The 22,665-nt window shown below is 41.9% G+C and overlaps 1 protein-coding gene across 4 annotated transcripts in view; it reads right to left on the bottom strand.

The window, feature by feature from the left end:
• LOC125642570 (glypican-5-like) overlaps positions 1-22,665 on the bottom strand; it is a 610,585-nt gene that overhangs the window by 450,496 nt on the left and 137,424 nt on the right. The window lies entirely within an intron of this gene.

Genomic DNA, 22,665 nt, shown 5'->3' with positions numbered 1-22,665 from the left:
TTTCTGTTATGTGACAGTAAGGCAAGCTGGTAGGATTGCTTTAGGATGAAATGCACTGCAATTGTAAGAACCCAGTTCTACAATAATTGCTTTACCATGCAGTATAAGCAATTTTATAATATTTGCATTGAATAAGAGGGAATATTCTTGTTCACTAATGTATAGTATCTTTGTTTTCACACTTTGCTCTCAGTCTTGTCATTGTCATCTGTATCATCATCAGAATCAGCGATGAAGCTTTATAATATTAAGTCTAAAAAAGCCCAGTTGACAGTAAGAATCACTTAAATGACCAAATATTCAGTTAATAAAGACTCCCATCTTAGACCACATCTGCACTTCTCAAATATTATCATATTGAAATGACTTGATGAATAACTTAAAAACTCCATGCCATGTAACTAAAACACTCCTTGATACCATAACCATTGGCTAGTGTTTAATTTGCTTCCCACCTCACATAATCTAGCTGCTACCCCGTAGAACTATTGAAATCATGCATTGAAAAGACAGAAAAACAAGCCATTTACATCCCTCTAAAGACTATTCAGGTTTATAAAACATACACTTGTAATGATTTGGACTTTTGATGTGGAAAGTGAGTATGTACTAGAATGAAGATTAAAGAAGAACATAAGAACAGCCATACTGGGTTAGACCAAAGGTCCATCTTGCCCAGTATCCTGTCTTCCGACTGGCAAATGCCAAGTGCTCTAGAGGGAATAAATAGAACAGGTAATCATTAAGTAATGCATCCCCTGTCACCCATTCCCAGCTTCTGGCAAACCCCTGCCCATCCTGGCTAATAGCCATTGATGGACCTATCCTCCATGAATATATCTTGTTCTTTTTGGAATCCTCTTATACTCTTGGCCTTCACAACATCCTCTGGCAAAGAGTTCCACAGGTTGACTGTGCGTTGTGTGAAGAAATACTTCCTTTTGTTTGTTTTAAACCTGCTGCCTATTAATTTCATTCGGTGACCCCTAGTTCTTGTGTTATGAGGAGGAGTAAACAACACTTCCTTATTTACTTTCTCCACACCAGTCATGATTTTAATAGACCTCTATCATACCCCTCCTTAGTCATCTCTTTTCCAAGCTGAAAAATCCCAATTTTATTAATCTCTCCTCATACGGAAGCTGTTCCATACCTTAATAATTTTTCTTGCCCTTTTCTGAACCTTTTCCTATTCCAGTATATCTTTTTTGAGACGGGGCGCCCACATCTGCATGAGTATTCAAGATGTGGGCATACTATGGATTTATATAGAGGCAATATGATATTTTCTGTCTTATTATCATCTATCCCTTTCTTAATGATTCCCAACATTCTGTTCCCTTTCTTGACTGCTGCTGCACATTGAGTGGAGGTTTTCAGAGAACTACCCACTTACAGTCTGCTTTGGACTTAACAACCTTGAGTAGTTTTGTAACAACTGCAAGTTTTGCCACCTCCCTGTTGACTCCTTTTTCCAGATCATTCATGAATATGTTGAATAGTACTCGTCCCAGTACAGATTCCTGGGGGACACCACTATTTACCTCTCTCCAGTCTGAAAACTGAATAAAGCTTGACATATAAAAAACAATCTTGGATAAGTCTGGGCAGTAGCTCAAAGAACGCTTGAGAGGTAAACGTTAAAGTTTCCATTTCACAATGCTGTGACTCGGGCGCTGCTTCTTGCAGAAAGCGCTTCGGGGGAGGGTTAAAGAATAAAATCAAAGCACAAACTGCTCTTATAGAGGGCCCCAGCAGACGAATAATGGAGTAATGTAGGTGTAGCTACCACTCTGACAATTACTTTCTCAATATTAATCTCTGCTTGACTTGCTTTTCAGCTGATGTTTGGGCGGAGGATGGGGAAGGGTTTGGGGAGAAGTTTGCTTCACATCACAAACAAGAAAACAAAATTACATCAAATTAAAACAATCTATAGTTGATCTTTTCTCGACATCACTTTACACCAGCTGAGGCTCTTGCCTGAACAGGTTTATTGGCCTCATCACCACAGCACAATGTAGTCTGGTAACATTTGGGACAAACTACACTTTCTCTTATAGGGGGCCCAGCAGAGGCATAGCTGGGGTGGTATAGGCCAGGATTAACATGCATTGGCAGGACTATGTTGAAAAGCTTGCACAGTGCCTTTCCGTATTATGGCTGCCTGTGCTACTACTCCCTCGGTGATTGGATTTGAATGCTCATGACAGCAAAGGGTACTAGTTAACTAAGCTGATAACTCAAGGTGCCCCATGGTACATTGTGTAAATCAGTATTTTAGCCACTATTTTTTAAACCCAGGCTTGCCTTTCATCTGACAGATTGAAACAAGTGCATCAGAATAACTCCAGCCATCTTCATGGTACTACAGCAACTAATACCATGGAAGGTGGTGGTTGTTTTTAAATCCTAGAACTTAAGAATCCAGCTAGAATTTGGTTTAAAAAGAAAAAGTTCGCTCTCAGGCAGAGCCCTGGTTTGCCAAGTTTCAGCCTGAAGCAGATTTTTACAGCTATGTTACAAAATTCTGCAAATGGGGTTTATAGTGGAAATACTGACACAATCTTAACTCTAACATAGTTAACTACATAGCACTGTGCTAATAAAATATATTTTTTTTGCCAAGACACCCCTATTTAATCTTTTTTGTTTGCTTTATTTTATTCTAGTGGAAATCTGAACACTGTTTTTATTTCACTGAAACCATTCAAAACAAATATGTTAATAAAAGAAAAAGAGGAAAGCATTAAGACCCCTTTTTGTGTTCTTTTCTGTTCATGATATTGAACCTTATAGCTGCAGTACAGGAAAAAAGGATTGTTCTCCCATGTCATATCAGCGCCTGTAGATTCCCACATGGTCACTTTACATATCTCACCCTTAATTGTGTATTGCAACCATTGTCCAAACAGGACTGAATGAGACATGCTTAAGAGCCAGTCTAAGGCATCCTTAAGAAGTTACTGTTGAATGAAAGAGCACCTTTCCTGCCCCCTCACCTCTATACCATACCCTTGGCCTTTCCAGCATTAGGAACAAGGGACTGAGACCAAAAATCAAGCATCCAGCATGGACACTTCACAACACAAGTACTGACCCAGCAACCCTAACTATGTATGTAAGCAGGCTCATTCAAATCAAAGGAACTGCTCATGAGCTTAAAATTAAGCATGTGTCTAAGACAGTGAAGGATCCAGGCCATACCCACTATGCTATCAGATCACAACAATGTTGCTTTAAAAATATCTAGGAATAAGTTGTAGTTTTTGTAGCTCAAGCGGTTAAAGCTCTGTTAAAACAACAATGTATGAAAAATGACAGCAGTAAGTAGAGAGAGATTTTCAAAGGCAGAAAGGGCAAAATGGCATCTAAATCCCATTAAAAGTAAATGGGATTTGAGCACGTAACTGCTCAAATCTCCCCTTGAATCTTCACTTTAAGGGTAAGTTTATGATCAAGGTTAGTAGTGGAATATGTTGGCATTGTGCTTTGACTATCAATCTGCTTCCAATGTTCACATCATTACTGCCATACAGTCTCATTCTTCTGAAACTGAGCTTATTCAACATTGAAATTACCATGTTGACTAGAGGCCACATTGTACAAGGCGCTGTATAGACAGTAAATGACAATGCCCGCCCCAAAGGTCTCAACTAGTAAAATAGCTTTCACCAGCTTTATTGGGACATTAGGTTGTTAGCAGATGACAATACACTTTATTTCTAATCTTTTTGTTCTGAAAATTCTGTACTCCATAAAAACAAAAATTAAAAAATGTAATAAAATAGAAATGTTTCTGACAATGCCACTTATTTCCTAGCATGATGGGAAGAAAGTCAACTGTAGATTATACCTCCTGGAAACTAAACTGAAGCGTGCCAAATTCACAGTATGAAAAGAATATTTTTGTTAATTTTAGATTTGCAGTGAAGGGATGTAAGTATATTAAATTACATTTGATTCAACCACAAAAAAAAATGAAAACTGTCACTTTTAGGCTCTCAACAATCTTGAGGGAAGGAAATCTGCATGCTTTTTTCCATTGTAAAATACCATGAAAGCACTCGATTGGCTGAATAGCCTTAGCCCTCTAATTAAGAATAATGGGGCCTCATGCAGTTGAATGGATTCTGTAACAATGGACAGTTTCCACTCAGATTGTACAAAGGAAGCGAGCTGACCATCTTGTTTGAAAAGTTTTTAATTATATACTTTTAATTCACTTTGTGGAGTATGTTGTATGACGTTTATAAATTACTACAAAGTTTCCCCTTATCTGAAACAGCAGGTGCTCATTTGTGGAGTCTAATAGAAAGTGTTGGAGACATTTATAGATTTGCAAAAGATCATTCTAAGCCTGATCCAGAGCTCATTCAAGTCAACAGAAAGATGGACACTGACAAGCTTTGGATCCAGCCCTTTAACAGCAATGTCTATTTCAACACAATTTTACAAGTAGTTTCTATTATGAAAAGAGATGAGCCTGAAACAAACTCCTGGAATGGAATGCCCCTGAATTTGGGGGACATTCAAATTGACTCAAATTTCGTACGTTGGGCCTATCTCTTGTTCTAAAATATGCAGGGGAAATTAGCTTTATTTTCAGGTTCATTACCTGCCCATTTCAATTTGAGCCCATGTGAAATGTGAAACTCGGGATGTTTTCAGCCAACTTTTGAATTTTAAAATGATATGAGCTCACTGGTGACTATTTAATGAAAGCCAAGCAATGACTTCTTCCATGGGGAGAGTTTTGCTCAAGTTGTTTATCATGCTCAGAGCATACTTGACAGTAGGGTTGACGTTGTCTGACGGCTCAACACAGCTGATCAAACACAGCTCACCTCTGGAAACTTCCCATCTGAACTGCTGGTCCTTTAAAATTAGCTTCTGGAGATCAGCCAAGTCATTACAGATTCCAGACTGTCTCTGTTTGTGCACTGGAGGTGCAGAAATTCGAATGCTGAGCAGCAGATTATTTTGTTCACTAAGGTTCTCCACTGGTTCCCAGTGCTAATGCACAATAAGAAATAATGCTTGATGCATGGCACAAAAAAAGAACAAACTTTCAATGAGACACACAAGGTGGGTGAGGTAATATCTTTTATGGGGACAACTTCAGTTGGTGAGAGAGAGAAGCTTTCAAGCCACACATCACCCTCACCCACCCTGTCTCTCTAATATCCTGGGACTGACATGGCTGCAACTACACTGCATACTAGGGTGACCAGATGTCCCATTTTTAAAGGGACAGTCCCATATTTAAGCCCTCCTGCAGGTGTCCTGACTTTAAAAAAAAAAAAAAAAAAACAGGCAAATTTCCCCATATTTGCTGTCTCCCCACCCCCCAATCGGTACGGGCAGTACTGCTAGATCCCTGCTCGCCAGCTGCCCATCCACCAGCGGTGAGTGGGGGGTCCAGTGGCTGATGATAGGGGTGGGTGTGGAAGACTGGTGGCGGGGCAAAGACACAGAGCACAAGGCCAGCTGCTCCCCCTGCTGGTCCATTAGCTTGGCCCCCTCTGCATGCCAGCTCTCGGCCAACAGGGCCCCACCCCCCATCCTGTTTCTGTCCGGTGTGGCTGTGTGCTGCGAGCTGCAGTGGCTGGTGAGTGTGGGCAGGCGCCAGGCGGCGGCCAGTTATATATCACCTCTGCTGCCCACCCAGCCCTTTACGTGCTCCCCCTCTCGCTGTCCTCTCCCTGCTTTATCCCTTCACCACCTCCAGCCCTGCTGCTCCTACATATCCCCCCAGGCGGGGCACGTCCCGTTCCCAGCAATGTGCAGAGAATAAGCCCCTGGTCGGAGTGCTCAGCTCACCAACAGCCTGGCCAGCAGGCTCCTTCCTTCCCCCACTGCCTCTGGCTGGGCCGATGCCCCAGGGCGCTGGCCAGGAGGATTGAGCCCTGCATGTGCCAAAGCCCCACACAGCGCTGGCATAGGGAAGCCTCTCCGCCAAGCTCTGGAGTGGTGGTGGGGAAGCTATTTCCAGCCTGTTCATGCCCCAAACCTGCAGGCTCCACAGCAGCCCCCTGGGCAGGGACTTAGCACCTCTTCCCCCACCTGCCCTGGGCTGCTCCATCTCCTAGGCACCCTCCCCTGCTGAGCCACCTCTCTGGCCAAGTTCACTGAAGCCCCTGCAGTCAAGTTCCCTGGGCCCTAGTGCACAATGCCTCCTTAGGGCTTAACTCCTTACTGCCCGCACTGTAGTCGGGGGAGAGGAGGTGGCTGGGTTATGTCGGTGGCCAGCAACAGCCTGGAGGTATTAGCTGCCTTTTGACACTGTGCAAGCAGGAAGGGACAAGCTGCTTCCAGTCACAGAGTCGGGGGAAAGATGAGCTCTGCAAAGACATGGGCCAAGTCATCCCTTTCCCCCCTGCAGCTGGAAGCAGCTCCCATCCCTTCCCTCCTACACAGTGTCGAAAGGCTGCTGTTGGCCACATACTGGTGTGAACCCTAGCAGAAATCTGGGGACGGGGGCATGTGACCCTGCATGCCCCCTCCCCACATGTTGCCTCGGCAGCACGCGGCGCTAGGTACCAGGAAAGGCGGGTCCGTCCCTGGGGCCCATTTATAGCTACTATGAATATTCTTTAGCCATAAACACTGCATTCTACAGTGCTACATTCTTTCTGATAGAATGAAATTCTCTATTTAAGACATGCAAAGGACCTCACATGGGTCTTCTGCACTGGGGTTGATTCCACACATCAAATGCAGCAAGAGTAGGTCTGACTCCGATCTCAAGCCAGCTGGTGTAACTCCATTCACTTTAGTGGAGCTACTACTGATTTATTCCACAGCAAGATCAGAATCAGGTCCACAGATCTCAGGATCTCTATTTAGTCTTCAAGTACAAAGGGAGCTGTAGGGGTTCAGCTGTTTGTGCAGAGAGTGCTTGCCAGTCCTGGAATCTGCACAGGGTGGCTGAGGCAGATTCAGGATATGTGTACCAACTCACCTGTCACTGCAGAGCCACCATCTTCCAAAGAACACCCTAACCCTCTTCTGGGAGTTTCCTGTGGAAGGGGCAATTGGGCCTTCAGTAATTATGTAAATAAAATATATCACTTACACAAATTGAGCCAGATCCTTATTTGGTATAAATCAGTGTTGCACCACTGAATGCAATGGACCTATGGTGATTTACTCAGGCTGGGGATCTGACCCATTGTTGTGATTTCTCGTGTTATTTTTAAATTGATGTACCAGTGTTTCAGTGTATACTGCTCTCCACAACACTAATAATTCATTATACCATGTAATAACTGAACAGATGTTGCATTTAAGCAAAGTTATTTAAAAAATCCTTTTAACAACCAAGCCATGATATTAACTCTAGTGAGCACATGTAGTAGCCATCAGAAGCAAAAATACAAGCAACAGAATACAGAAATACTTATAAATGTAAAATGTACATACAGTGTAGTCTAAGGAAGCAAACGTGACAAATTCAAGTAGCACTGTTATTTGTCTAGCTCTAATACAGTCTCTTAAAGCCACACTAATATTTGACTTTTAGCCTTTGACTCCTTGCACTGATTACAAAGCTGCAAGCTGACAGAAACTACAGTATGTGGAATAGGTGCTTTTGAATGCTTTTAGGTCCTTCAGGCTTTCTCTGTGATTCTTACAATGTTTGCTAAGTTACAGTACAACATCTAGACATCCTTCAGCAACAGGATTACAAATCAAAATTTTGTTCTCAATTTTACACAGAGCTTTATGTATGCAAGACAAATTCACAGTTAGTGGATTAGTGGAGTTACACCTTCAACCCTCTGTTGCCTGGCAATGAGAATTACTGATGAGAATAAAGGATAAGCCAATCTCTTAAAGTTTGGATGTTCGATTTGGTTCACAGCAGGGTAGACATTTTAAAAAAAATCTTGGGTTTTTTAAATCACATTTTTGTATTTTGTTATTTATAACATAAAAAGAAAAGGAGTACTTGTGGCACCTTAGAGACTAACCAATTTATTTGAGCATAAGCTTTTGTGAGCTACAGCTCACTTCATCAGATGCATACTGTGGAAAGTGTAGAAGATCTTTTTATACACACAAAGCATGAAAAAATACCTCCCCCCACCCCACTCTCCTGCTGGTAATAGTTTATCTAAAGTGATCACTCTCCTTACAATGTGTATGATAATCAAGGTGGGCCATTTCCAGCACAAATCCAGGGCTTAACAAGAACGTCGGGGGGGGGGGGGGAGGGAAATAGGAAAAAACAAGGGGAAATAGGTTACCTTGCATAATGACTTAGCCACTCCCAGTCTCTATTCAAGCCTAAGTTAATTGTATCCAATTTGCAAATGAATTCCAATTCAACAGTCTCTCGCTGGAGTCTGGATTTGAAGTTTTTTTGTTGTAATATCGCAACTTTCATGTCTGTAATCACGTGACCAGAGAGATTGAAGTGTTCTCTGACTGGTTTATGAATGTTATAATTCTTGACATCTGATTTGTGTCCATTTATTCTTTTACGTAGAGACTGTCCAGTTTGACCAATGTACATGGCAGAGGGGCATTGCTGGCACATGATGGCATATATCACATTGGTGGATGTGCAGGTGAACGAGCCTCTGATAGTGTGGCTGATGTTATTAGGCCCTGTGATGGTGTCCCCTGAATAGATATGTGGGCACAGTTGGCAACGGGCTTTGTTGCAAGGATAGGTCAAATCCGCACAGACACACCCCTGGAACCCCGACCTGGGATATTCTATCTACTACCCAAGATCCATAAACCTGGAAATCCTGGGCACCCCATCATCTCAGGCATCAGCACCCTGACAGCAGGATTGTCTGGCTATGTAGACTACCTCCTCAGGCCCTACGCTACCAGCACTCCCAGCTACCTTCAAGACACCACTGACTTCCTGAGGAAACTACAATCCATCGGTGATCTTCCTGATAACACCATCCTGGCCACTATGGATCTAGAAGCGCTCTACACCAACATTCCACACCAAGATGGACTACAAGCCATCAAGAACACTATCCCCAATAATGTCAGGGCTACCCTGGTGGCTGAACTTTGTGACTTTGTCCTTACCCATAACTATTTTACATTTGGGGACAATGTATACCTTCAAATCAGCGGCACTGCTATGGGTACCCGCATGGCCCCACAGTATGCCAACATTTTTATGGCTGACTTAGAACAACGCTTCCTCAGCTCTCGTCCCCTAACGCCCCTACTCTACTTGCGCTATATTGATGACATCTTCATCATCTGGACCCATGGAAAAAAAGCCCTTGAGGAATTCCACCATGATTTCAACAATTTCCATCCCACCATCAACCTCAGCCTGGTCCAGTCCACACAAGAGATCCACTTCCTGGACACTACAGTGCTAATAAATGATGATCACATAAACACCACCCTATACCGGAAACCTAATGACTGCTATTCCTACCTACATGCCTCCAGCTTTCACCCTGACCACACCACACGATCCATCATCTGCAGCCAAGCTCTGCGATACAACCGCATTTGCTCCAACCCCTCAGACAGAGACAAACACCTACAAGATCTCTATCAAGCATTCTTACAAGTACAATACCCACCTGTGGAAGTGAAGAAACAGATTGATAGAGCCAGAAGAGTTCCCAGAAGTCACTTACTACAGGACAGGCCTAACAAAGAAAATAACAGACCGCCACTAGCCGTCACCTTCAGGCCCAACTAAAATCCCTCCAACACATTATTAAGGATCTACAACCTTTCCTGAAGGATGACCCAACACTCTCACATATCTTGGGAGACAGGCCAGTCCTTGCCTACAGACAGCCCCGCAACCTGAAGCAAATACTTACCAGCAACCACATACCACACCACAGAACCACTAACCCAGGAACCTATCCTTGCAACAAAGCCCGTTGCCAACTGTGCCCACATATCTATTCAGGGGACACCATCACAGGGCCTAATAACATCAGCCACACTATCAGAGGCTCGTTCACCTGCACATCCACCAATGTGATATATGCCATCATGTGCCAGCAATGCCCCTCTACCATGTACATTGGTCAAACTGGACAGTCTCTACGTAAAAGAATAAATGGACACAAATCAGATGTCAAGAATTATAACATTCATAAACCACTTGGAGAACACTTCAATCTCTCTGGTCACGCGATTACAGACATGAAAGTTGCGATATTACAACAAAAAAACTTCAAATCCAAACTCCAGCGAGAGACTGTTGAATTGGAATTCATTTGCAAATTGGATACAATTAATTTAGGCTTGAATAGAGACTGGGAGTGGCTAAGTCATTATGCAAGGTAACCTATTTCCCCTTGTTTTTTCCTATTCCCCATCCCCCCCCGACGTTCTTGTTAAGCCCTGGATTTGTGCTGGAAATGGCCCACCTTGATTATCATACACATTGTAAGGAGAGTGGTCACTTTAGATAAGCTATTACCAACAGGAGAGTGGGTTTGTGTGTGGGGGGGAGAAAACCTGGATTTGTGCTGGAAATGGCCCAACTTGATTATCATGAACATTGTAAGGAGAGTGATCACTTTAGATAAGCTATTACCAGCAGGAGAATGGGGTGGGGGGAGGTATTTTTTCATGCTTTGTGTGTATAAAAAGATCTTCTACACTTTCCACAGTATGCATCCGATGAAGTGAGCTGTAGCTCACGAAAGCTTATGCTCAAATAAATTGGTTAGTTTCTAAGGTGCCACAAGTACTCCTTTTCTTTTTGCAAATACAGACTAACATGGCTGTTACTCTGAAACCTGTTATTTATAACATGTTTTTCTTTTTAAAAATAAACATCTTTAAAATTAAATCTGAATTTAATACAAAATATGCTAAGGCCTAAACTTATTATAAACTCTTAAAACATTCAAACAAACAATAAATATGCTGAATTCATGAGTCTTTATCACAACCTTTGAGTTAAAGGTGGCTTTTTTACAGAAAGGAAGAATCAGGGGACAAATGTGTAACTTTTGTGGTCAAGCTTTATGAATATGGCACAACAGGTCATGTACTGTACTAAGGGCTTGTTTTGTTTTATTAAAATAAATTTTATATGCTGTTATGTGTTTAAGTAAATTCCAGTTACCATTCTAATGAAGCTTGACACGGATCATGAGCAAAAAGTTAAATATGTAGTAAATAAGCAATAGATCATTCATCTTTTCCTAACATAATAAAAATGTACAATTAATAAGAATCTGAAAATATTAAACTCCATAATTGCTTACATAAAGTTACATAGTTACAGTGTATCCACCTGGATAGCAAAAAGATGTACCAAATCTAGTGTAAAGGCTCTATTTAGTTGTAAATCAATGATTTAATGGCTATATCAACCAATGAGAATGCGTCTTCCTGTAGAAAATAACTGAAGTGCAAATGGAAAAGTTGATTAAAATCAATTATTTAAATTGAGGCTTTTTACTTGGCAATTTAAATCATGATTTAAATCTCCTTGCTATAAATCAGTCTACCCAGGTTCACGGGGGTATCATCTAAATGTATATGGATAGCTATCATTTGAAATCTCAAGAGATCAGGCTCTCACTTGAGACTTCCAGAACTTCTGCTAACAGCAATAAATCTAAAAGAAATGGAATTCTAATTTCAGGTTTAGCCTGATTTTCTATCTTGAGTGAAGGATGAAAGCTCTTTATTCATGTTAAATCATCATGTATGTTATTGGTTTTACACTGGCAGGCCATATGGACCATATGGATGTAGTTGCTCTTGATGAAGCTGACAGCAGAAACAATTAACATATGTAAAGAACAGGGTTATATCAGCAATCTTGTGAGAGCAAAATGCCCATAAGGCAGGAAATTCAAGTTGCAAGTGTGCTCCCAAAGCCCTCAGGCCAATAGGAGCCGCAAACACTCAGGTCCCCCACCCCTACCCCCGAAAAGAGGAAGGCCCTCATGTTGCTCTCTAGTGACTCCCTCTGGCATATATTGAATGGAACTAAGAGACTCTAAGGGTATGTGTACACTGCAATTAAACACCTGTGGCCAGCCTAGGTCAGTTGACTTGGGCTTTCAGGGCTTAGGCTGCGGGACTATAAAATTGTGATCTTGGGTTACAGCCTGAGCTTTGGGATCCTGTGAGGAGTGAGAGTCCCAAAGGCTGGGCTCCAGCACATGCCCTAACATCTACACTGTGATTTTATAGGCCTGCAGCCCTAGCCCTGCAAATCCAAGTCAGCCAGCACAGGCCAGCTGAGGCTGTTTAATTGCTGCATAGACATACCCTAATGGGTGCTACATCCAGACCTCTTCTGCTGCTGGGAAAGTGACCAAAACTCAGGTCACTTAAGTGGGGAAAATAGGGACTTCAACGAGATAGGAGAGAAAAAATGCAGAGAAATCATATCCTCATTTTTGTTTATTTAAAACAAGTTTAGTTGTCAGCCTGAATTTTCTAATAGCATAAACTAGGGGGCGTAAGCCCAATGGCTAGATCCTCAGCTAGTGTAAATTAGTGTAACTACTGAAACCACTGGAACTGTGTAGTTTACAGCGCTGAGGATCTGGCCTAGTACTTCTAATAATAGATTGAAAAAACACAAATTATTTTATTTTTTAAAAGAGGTCAGCATTTCCCTTGGATAATGCATAGTTACAAGTCTCTTTTCAAAGGTCACAAGTTTGGAAATGGATATTTTGGTATATGACAATCTTCTCATGTATCTCGATTCACCATTCTTTTACACCAGTTTTACATCAGTGCAACTATACTGTAATGATTACAATCGGAATTACACCGCCATAAATCAAAGTGAAGGAGTACTTGTGGCACCTTAGAGACTAACCAATTTACATTGTGAAGAGAGTTGTCACTTTGGATGGGCTATTACCAGCAGGAGAGTGAGTTTGTGTGTGAGGGGGTGGAGGGTGAGAAAACCTGGATTTGTGCTGGAAATGGCCCAACTTGATGATCACTTTAGATAAGCTATTACCAGCAGGACAGTGGGGTGGAAGGAGGTATTGTTTCATGATCTCTGTGTGTATATAAGTCTGCTGCAGTTTCCACGGTATGCATCCGATGAAGTGAGCTGTAGCTCACGAAAGCTCATGCTCAAATAAATTGGTTAGTCTCTAAGGTGCCACAAGTACTCCTTTTCTTTTTGCGAATACAGACTAACACGGCTGTTACTCTGAAACCTGTCATAAATCAAAGTGTTACAGAGTGCAGAATCCAGCCCTCAGGTATGTCCACACTGTCACGTAAGCCCAGGGTTAGTATAACTCAAGTTAGGAGACCTTGGGTGCGCTAACCCTGAGTGTCCACACTCATTTGTAACCCCAGGTTAGGAATTGTTGAACCGTCAGTCCCAACCTGGGACTCCAGGCTCTACACTGCATTATGCAGGCCTGAGTCCCACCACTCACATCCCAGACTTCCTAATGCCCACCAAAACGTGGCTACTCTAGCCTTTTGTTAGTGGTGCAGTGTGGAAAACTTGACTGTCCATGAAACTTGACTATCCGGAGGACAAAGACAATTGGCCAGTGGGATTGTACAATACTTTTGGAGGAATCCCAGATCACGAGTCCACTGGGACTGCATCTATGCTACAAGGCTAGAACCCTGGGTCCTAGTTTGACTCCGGCTTGGATCCTCCACCCCCATGAGGTCCAGGGACCTTGGGTCTGAGCCCTGGGTTAGTACAATTTGTGTGTAGGTGGAAGGGGGGTTAGGCTTGAGCTTGAGTCTGAACCGTGGGCTTACAATGCGATGCAGACATACCTTGAGAGTACAAGGAAAACAGGAGTTCATGGGCAGTTTATCCTATTATTCATCTATTAATTTACAATCAGTTCAGCTATTTATCCAGGATACTGATGGTCTGATTCTTTTCACACACTGGGCTAAATCAGGAGTAATTTTAATGAAGTCAGTAGTTACGCTGGTATAAAATCATTAGAAGGGAGATCAGAATCATTCTCTGCAGCTAGGTTTTTTTTTTTTTATGTTTGCAGATGTTCAGTCTGGGCATTTAAAAGGTCACTTGTTTCTCTCAGGGATGGGCAACTGGTGACTGTATCTGGCCCCCAGATCATTTTATTTGGCTCCATACAGCCCAGCTTGTATTAGGTTGGGGTGGGAGGAGGGTCTGACCCCTCCCCTGCATCACCCCCCCCGGGGCAGGACCTGACCCCCTGCGGCATCACATACCCCAGATGGTGAAAGGATTTTAGTAGATTTTGTGTCCCTCTAGTACCTTAATGTTGCCCATCCCTGACTTATCTGATTTTAATATGATACTAAATTACCATGAACCTGGTGTTCTGGTACCAACTTGCTCCTACCGAACAGGCCGTTACCATATTGGGAGTCTCTAGTTGGTTCAAAAGGAGCAAAGCTAAAGCCAAAATATATTGGCATCAGATAGCAAAAGGGATTAAATGGGGGCAAAACACTGAAGTTATTCCAAGAGAGTGTCTTCTGAACTTTAATGGCAGCCACACCCTGCATAGACAGACAAAGCCAGGGTGTGACAGCTGCCCATAAACATATATTGCACAAAACAGCAGTCCAGTGCTCAATCAGCAGGAGCTAATAAACCTATACAGCAGACTATCTCGTATGACTCAAATTACAGACAACCCAGGGGAAAAAAACAAACAAACCAGGATCCTGCTATTGCATTTATAGATAATGTCATCAACTGCCTCTAGGATTCCATCTTTATCTCTAACATCAGCCACAGTCCCTGTGATGAAATGGCTGATACTGCTCTTCATAAGAGCATGTAAGAATGTGGTAGCTCCTTTCAATAGACATTGGCCCTTGGATTCTCTAGTCTGGCCAATCTGTGCTCAGTACAACACCAAGGGGTGGACGTTTGTACAGTGCTTAATACTAAATAAAATAAATAAATAAATAAATAAAAAATAAAGCTACTCCTATGCTCCCTTTACCTTGCAGTTGGTCCCCAGCCTAAATTAGACAAGCCCCAAGGCTGCTGTGATTTATAACAAGCTACCCTAGGTCTTTAAAGGTTCTGGCAACCAGGGATAGCCAGAGCATAGACACACCCTGTCTTGTCCCCTTTCCCTAGGAATGTCCCTTGCACCAGCAGCTGGATGTGGGGGGCACTGCTACAGTGGCTCCATGATACCTGATGATTCCCCAGTGAAGGCCCAGGCTCTTCAGCTGAAATGTTTCAGAGGAACAGCCGTGTTAGTCTGTATTCGCAAAAAGAAAAGGAGTACTTGTGGCACCTTAGAGACTAACCAATTTATTTGAGCATGAGCTTTCGTGAGCTACAGCTCACTTCCAGCAGGATTGCAAGGGAACTGATTTTCGATAGGAGTTGGATACCAAACTCCATTAGGCAACTGAAAAGCCCAGTTTAGGCATATAAATCTCCATATATGTTTGGATATGGGGACACAAAAAATCTCTTCTTCGGAGTCAGTCAATCTGCAGGTTTTCTTTAACTTTAATCATGGAGCCGATTAAATGGTGCTGGGGGAAAACACATGGTTCAATTTTTGGTGAAACTGACAAACATTTGAAATAATTAGTGCTAGATTATTTTGTTTTTTCTGTATTTAATGCTGGCACGTAACAACAGTGACAGAAGTGATATCACCCAGCCAAAGACAGATCCATCGCCTTCCAGACTGGCAGCACACTGAGAAATAATTGGCTGAGTGACATATAGATACAGGAGGCACTCGTGTTACAAAAACAATTTAGATCCAGATATATAGCTTCCTTGGTGCTGGCTTTGCCGTGTCCACGTGAAATCGAATGGTAATTTCTGCAGTCCATATTGTGGAAATATTTCTGCACTGCTGCATATAGCCATCATAATACATCACTGCCAATCTTAGGAGTCCTCTTGCTTGACGATTAACAAAACAGCAATACGCAATGAAGTCACTATTGGCTGCAGAAATATGAATCAAAGACAAAGTGTGTGGAGACCCGCATATACTTCAGTGCCAAGCTGCATCTGCCAGTGTTCTTTGGGATGTCTTGATCATCATTTCTAAAGAAAACACTGGATGGAAGAGTTTATCCAAAAGCTCCTCTCCAAGATTATGCGCTTAGGACAATTGGCTACAGATTTTTTTTGTTTGTTTGTTTGGGGTTTTTGTTTGTTTGTTTGTTTTTTTACTGTTCACCATTGAGCTCATCTTCATTCTTCTGAAAAATACAAGCACTGACCAAGATTACTTATCTAAGCAATTAAAATGGAACTGTTTATTATTTTGCTCTAAGGCATTTCTAGATAATTATATATTATTCTTATATGCTGCAATTGGAGATGGCAATTGTTTATTCCTTTTCAAGTGAGCAGATTAGAGTACAGCTAGTTCATGTGAGTGGTGAAAAGGCTGGAGTCCAGATGTGGTGTAACCTTTAGTGACACTAATGGGCTTCCGCTGACAGAAAAATAAAACAAATAGTTCTACTGTTGCAGGAGGAGACAGAGGGACTTCTAACGTTGCAATGGGACGACGAGCTAGATGAACTGAAAGCCTTGAGGACGGTGCAGCTATCCATATTATTTCATCAATCAAAATACTTCTACTCTCATTCACATGATCTAAACCAGCTGAATTTGAGCCTGGTAGCTACTATTTTATGCTCTCAGCTCATTAGTATTAACAAGAGCTGGGCAAGTGTATTCAAATAAAAACGACGAATGTGCTTCAACAGTATTTGCGAGCACTATTATTTACTTCTTGAGAACATCTGTGTTCGGAAAATATGTTATCAAGAACGTACAAGGAAAGGAAAATGCTGCAAATACATATTTGCACATAAATAATCCTGTATATATGTATCCAGAGGTATCTGTTCTGTTCATATGGCTAGCTAGAAAGTTCTTTGTGGGTTTGGTAGCCATGCAAGTCAGAAAGCGGACACAATACCATTTGATTTAGCTGACCAACCACATAACATGGATAGCGAATACTTGAAGCAACATCACCAATGAGTAATCTGTGAGCTATCCCTTGGCTGAAATACATTTGCACAAATCATTTGTCAAATAACTTTGACGAACAAATCTGTAACAATCAAAGTCTGTTTGCAGATAAATTAACTAACAGGCAAAATGCATTGAATAGACAGTTTGCTGAAAGAGTTTACCTAGCTCCATACTTGGTGGAGATCAGTCTGTTTCAGGATTTGAACCCTGAGGGTTTGGACTCCACCATGAGGCCTGGAGGATGGCACAAAACACTGTTTTACAGAGAGTTGTCTAGGGATTGGGGGGTGTCAAACTATCAATGTGTTTTTATTTTAAGGAATGTCCATTATGAGAAAAAAGTATGAAAATAAAATTTAATCTAATAGATTGAAAGAGAACCAGTTTAGGGTCTCTGAACAGACTAATGAGTTGAACCTTCACTGGGTTTTGTCTCTCTGCCACCAGCAATAAAAGGGAACTGAGGGAGGGACTCTGCTATCCTTCCCTTTTTGCCATCACATGGGAGCACGAGGTGGCACTTTTTCAGAGATAGGAAAGTTTTTGCAAAGGGCAGCATTTGAGCTAACTGGACCCCAAGACTAAAACTATATGCACAGATACATGTTTGCATGGGGAAGTGAAGAAACTGTCCATTGACTTCTTTTGAAATATGCATTCTGGAAAAAAAACAAAAAAAAACCCGCAACAACAATACAGAATATTTTAAAAAATAAAGATAAAAATTAGCCCAAGACAATTTTACTCCATGGGATTAGACCAGCACATCATTCTCAGTCACTCTTTAAATCAGGTCCTGGCTAAGATTCTAGGTACGGTGGGGTATAATGTTTAAAAATTAGTTAGAAAGATTAAGTCCTTGATCCAACCATGGAATGAATTTAATTGCGTTAGAACAGGCCTTAGAAGAACTAAGTCTGTCCTGACTGCTCTTCTTAAAGGTCACGGTGTTTTGAAGTTAGAATGCGTTGTTGTGCCATGACATCGGAGATGGCTTGATGGTGAATTTCAATATCTGCAGCTATAATTCATTTGAGTGAACACAGTTTCCAGTGGCTTTGAACAGGTTTCCCATTGTTTTTCTATACTCTAACAGTCTGATTATTCAACTCTAACACACTTTTAAGAACTTTACTCAGTTGCTGCCAAAACACTTTCCAAAGGTGCAGCTCTAGGGGATTTCCATTTGGTGAGAAACCCAAAGGGAGAGCTAGATTTGAGGATACAGGGGACCAACAGAAGTTGGTCCAATAAAAGATATTACCTCACCTATCTTGTATCTCTATACAGTATACACACACAGAGTTTTTAAAATGTTTTGAAGATAGAGCATGGATCCTTCACTCCTAACCTTTGTAGATATTTGCCAGTACAATAAGGACACCCACTGAAGACCAGATGTAGTTTGGTCATTCATCCTAGTTCTTTGAAATGTGCATAATAAAATAAATCTCAACCATTTTTTATTTTGCCTCTTTTGTGCATCCCTAATTGTTTGTATTATAGTCTCACTTCACAGCCCAACCACTGTCCGGGCCCCACTGTGCTAGGCCCTTCACAGAGTACAAGGCAGTCCCTGCTCTGATGTGCTTACAATCTCTATAGACAAGACAGTGCATTATCAAAGTCCACAATGGTTAATCATGAGCTCTGTAGTGCAACAGAGGGAACTGACAGAGATTCTGGGTCTAATTCTATTCCAACTTCACCAGGAGTTATACCAATGTAAATATGATCGAAACAGACCCATTATCCTCAAAGGGCTGTATATAGGTAGTCCCACCTATATTCACTCAAGTGTGTCCAGGATCAGGCAATTTGTAATAACTGTGAGCTACAACTTAATGATACAAGTACGCTTAAGGGGTAGTATACTAGACAAATGTGATAAGCTGGGAATGCACCAAGAAGTAGGTAAAATGTAAACATATTATGGCACTATTGCACCATACTATTCTGACGGTGGGCAATATTCCAAAAACGGGGGGGGGGGGGGGGGAGAGGAGGAGAATGCCAGAAATTGCTTATGCAGCTTTCATGCAAATGAAAACCATGGAGAAAGTAAAAATTATGCTAACTACACACAGAGCCAGGTACTAATATTGGACAGGAAAAGATGCTACCACTTGAGAGAGAGAGGGCATTTAATGTTTGTGGTCTGCTGAAGCTCAAAGGCATTGCAAATTTGACACATTTGGGCTTGGAGAGAGAGCAAGCTGGGATTTCCAGATGCACTGTAGAGTGCTCTCAGTTGTCCGATTCACAGAAGACATTGATGATGAACCTCGAGGAGCTGAGCATTGTATTGATTGCAAATGGATAAAAGGAGAAGTAGTGGGGCTAAATTATACCTCTAGATTCCTTTAGTATCTGAACGCATCCTCCACAGTATTGGAGTAATCATTATATAATTGCTGTCTGACACATTGCAGCATGACATATCTGTGTATTTTCTGGCAGGGAAATACTTTACAGCTGCCACTAATTTTGGGGCAAAGCAAAAAATGAGGTATTTTATTTGTATACCTCTGGTGTATTGTAAGCTATTAAGAAAGGAATGGCAAGTATTTTAAAAGGTTATAGCTGGTTAAAATGATTTTTTTTCTTGTAAAGCCCATCAAGGCAAAGCAGAAATCTGATCTGTTCAGATATAAGACTTTCTAAATACTTCTGGGAACTTTTTCATTAAGAGAGTAGCAACCAGACATGAGTCTCTAGAGAGAGACTTTTCTTGACCCTCTGATTAGACAGTTCAACTGGCAGTAGGAAAACTAATATGTTTGCTTCAGAAGGTCGTGAACTGTTTCATGATTTCCAGCTGAATTGGTTAGGTCATTGACCTGGTCCTAAAATCTATGAGAAAAATAATAACCACCCAAGACAGTACTAAGTTTAACCAAGCTGAAGGTTGTTTTGTTTTTTTTTTAAAGTAGGGTTTGCGCTATTGTTTATTTCCCAAAGTAGAAACATGCCAAATATTTTTGCATCCTGTTTGACTACTGGGGCCATGATGGGGATGGATGATTAAAAAACCCCACAACTAAAAAAAAAAAAAAAAATTAAGTGCACATTTATCAACAACTTTAAGCTGAAGAAAACAGCCTTTTATGCAGGGAACAGCAATAATGCAACCCTGTGTGCTCCACAATGGATAGTTTCTAACCCAGAACTGCCAGCTGGCTTGGAAACTGAACTCCCTGTGCCCACATGCCAAGATTCCATCTCTCAGTTGCAAAAGGAAAAGGGATCATCATTCACCATGGCAGCTAGACACTGAATGGCAGTTTTCACAATAACTGTGTTCCTAATTTCTTCCAAAGCATGGACCACAAACGCTTTTAAACCATTTCTCCTGGTTCTGAATTGGTTAATACGAAGTGGACGCTCCCTACTGAGAGTTCACTACGTTCACCCACCCACATTTCTCAGAACTTGTCTTCTATCAGACTACCACAAGAAAGTTAAAAGGAATTTCCAGCACCAGCAGGTTTCTCTGCTTTAAGAAACAGCAGGTATCCATTAATTTTCTTTTCAGTCAGCCCTAAGGACTTGATCCAGTGGCCACTGAAGTCAATGGAAAGACTCCGATTGACTTAAATGGGTGTTGGTTCAGGTCCATCATGAATATGGGAAAGCATGGCCGGTGTTGCTTTTTAAAAGCTTGACAGGTTCACAAGCCTAGGGAGAACTTAATTAAACTCAGTGGAGAGATTAAAAGTTGAACGACGTTGCAGATAAATTTAACATGTTTTCCTACGTGGTTCTTTCTTATGGTAAAGATTTCCTTCTTAATTCATCTTCCCAACTCCCTTTGAGTAAAACAACTGGCATGTGTTCAGCATATGGATCTGCACTGGCAGAGGTACAGGTGTTGGTGATTTTATAGTTAGCCAGATGTTTTGGGGAAATCAGCTACAGTTATTCCACAGAGAGAATGCACAGCCCATTAGTGCCAATAAATCAATAACCCTATATTTCTCTATTGTAATTTTGCCTATATATGTATGTACATAGAGAGATGAGTTTAGAGTAGTTTTTCCAATCTCACTGACTACTGGAGGCTAGCACAGGACAAGAGCAACAATAACGCAGTCAAAAACAATTATAGGGTTTGTCTCAGACACACAAAATAACCTCCAACATTTTAAAATAATCAAATCACCACAACAGCACGCTACATACTTCTACAACAAGCCAGCACCCCAGTGAAGCCAGCAGGGTTCCACAAAGTCACAGAAGTTTGCCTAAAGGTAAGAAGTTGCAGGATCGAGGCCTACGCTCATTCATTTGTCATAAACTTAAGCAACAGTCTGTTCTTGCTGCCACAGTTCAGTAGCTGACCACCACAGCGGATGAATTTTGAAAGAGCAGTGGGAGAGGAGCATAAGGAAAAGCTTTGTCAATGTTTTGATATATAAAACTGGCTTTTGATTAATTCTTGTTTAACTTTTCCCTGCCAAAAACAAACTCCCAGGGTTTAGGTCTAAGCGAGTCGATTCACGCTCCATCTTGACCAATGAGATCAGTTGAGATGTTCTCATTGGTAGTCCTTAGATTTGTACATCTGGAGTCTAGCAGCAAAACAATATCAGAGGAGGGCCCTAAATGCAGGAATTTTCCCATTAGTCCAACAGAGCTCAAGCTTGTTGACCTCCTGGGTATGCTGAAGGGCCTATATATTTATCCAGGCTTCTGTCTGAAGGGCCAGCGTAAAGGGGAGCTGGAGATTCTTTTGTTTGGGGAGGATTTTGAGTTCTCCTGAGATACCACCGAGTCAATGATGCGTTTTCATTTAAGTAGCTTTACTATGTACATTCATCTAGAGAATGTGATAGACATTTCTGAGACAGTAGTAGTAGTGCAGGATTGTTCTCCCAGGAATGGGCACAGAGGGGACCCTCCCTGTGTGTTACCTCTTCATTCCTAGGTGAAAAGCTGTATTGTGTGTGTAGGCAGGGACAGGGTGGGAGTCAGCTGTTTCTGTGGTACTCCCCCGCCTTCCGCCCCCAGACCTCTCCAGGAACAGGAGATCTGAATGAAGTCGGAGGAGGAAGCACAGTAGAGAATCCAGAGGGAAGGTAATCCAACCTGAGACTACGTGTTCTTAGCCCCCATTCTGCACCGTGGAAAGCCCCTGTATAAGAAGCCCCAGGGGCAGCCACCATACTGGCATGTACAGCATTCAGGGCAATAGCATGAGATCCCTCCGTTTGCATTAAATAGAACACACTCTTTATTAGACAGAGCTTGAAGCTCTGAGCTTCTCCAGTTGCAGCATAGCATTTGCACACAGGCTGATTTTCTGGTGCCTCCTCCAAACTCTTCTTCCCTGAAACCCACACTCCGATCTCCAGATTCCATGCAGGCTGGGTAGGGGGCATCACTGAACCTATTTCTCTGTCTTCCTCTGGACTCTGGGAAGGTGGGACAACCTCTATAAGGGAAAACCTCATGAATTTTTCCTTCTTCCCAGCCTCTTCCCACAGAAAGGAGTGATCCCCCACTTCTCAATAACAATTTTCTTTTTTTTGTTTTATTTTATTTTTAAGGTCCTGATTCAGCAAGGTACTTCAGCATGCACCTAACTTCACTGGGACTCTTCATGCACTTCAAGTTAGACGTGTACTTACGTACCTCACTGAATCTGGGTCTAAAGAAAGATAAGCAGCAGATAGCTTTGGTATTAGGGGCGACAGCTTAACTGAGGCACAATT

The sequence above is a fragment of the Caretta caretta genome, chromosome 9 (assembly GCF_965140235.1).
Source record: "Caretta caretta isolate rCarCar2 chromosome 9, rCarCar1.hap1, whole genome shotgun sequence".
In the NCBI taxonomy this organism is placed as follows: Eukaryota; Metazoa; Chordata; order Testudines; family Cheloniidae; genus Caretta; species Caretta caretta.
Note: the sequence above shows the minus strand (reverse complement) of the source record. Positions and strands in the feature narration are given on the sequence as shown.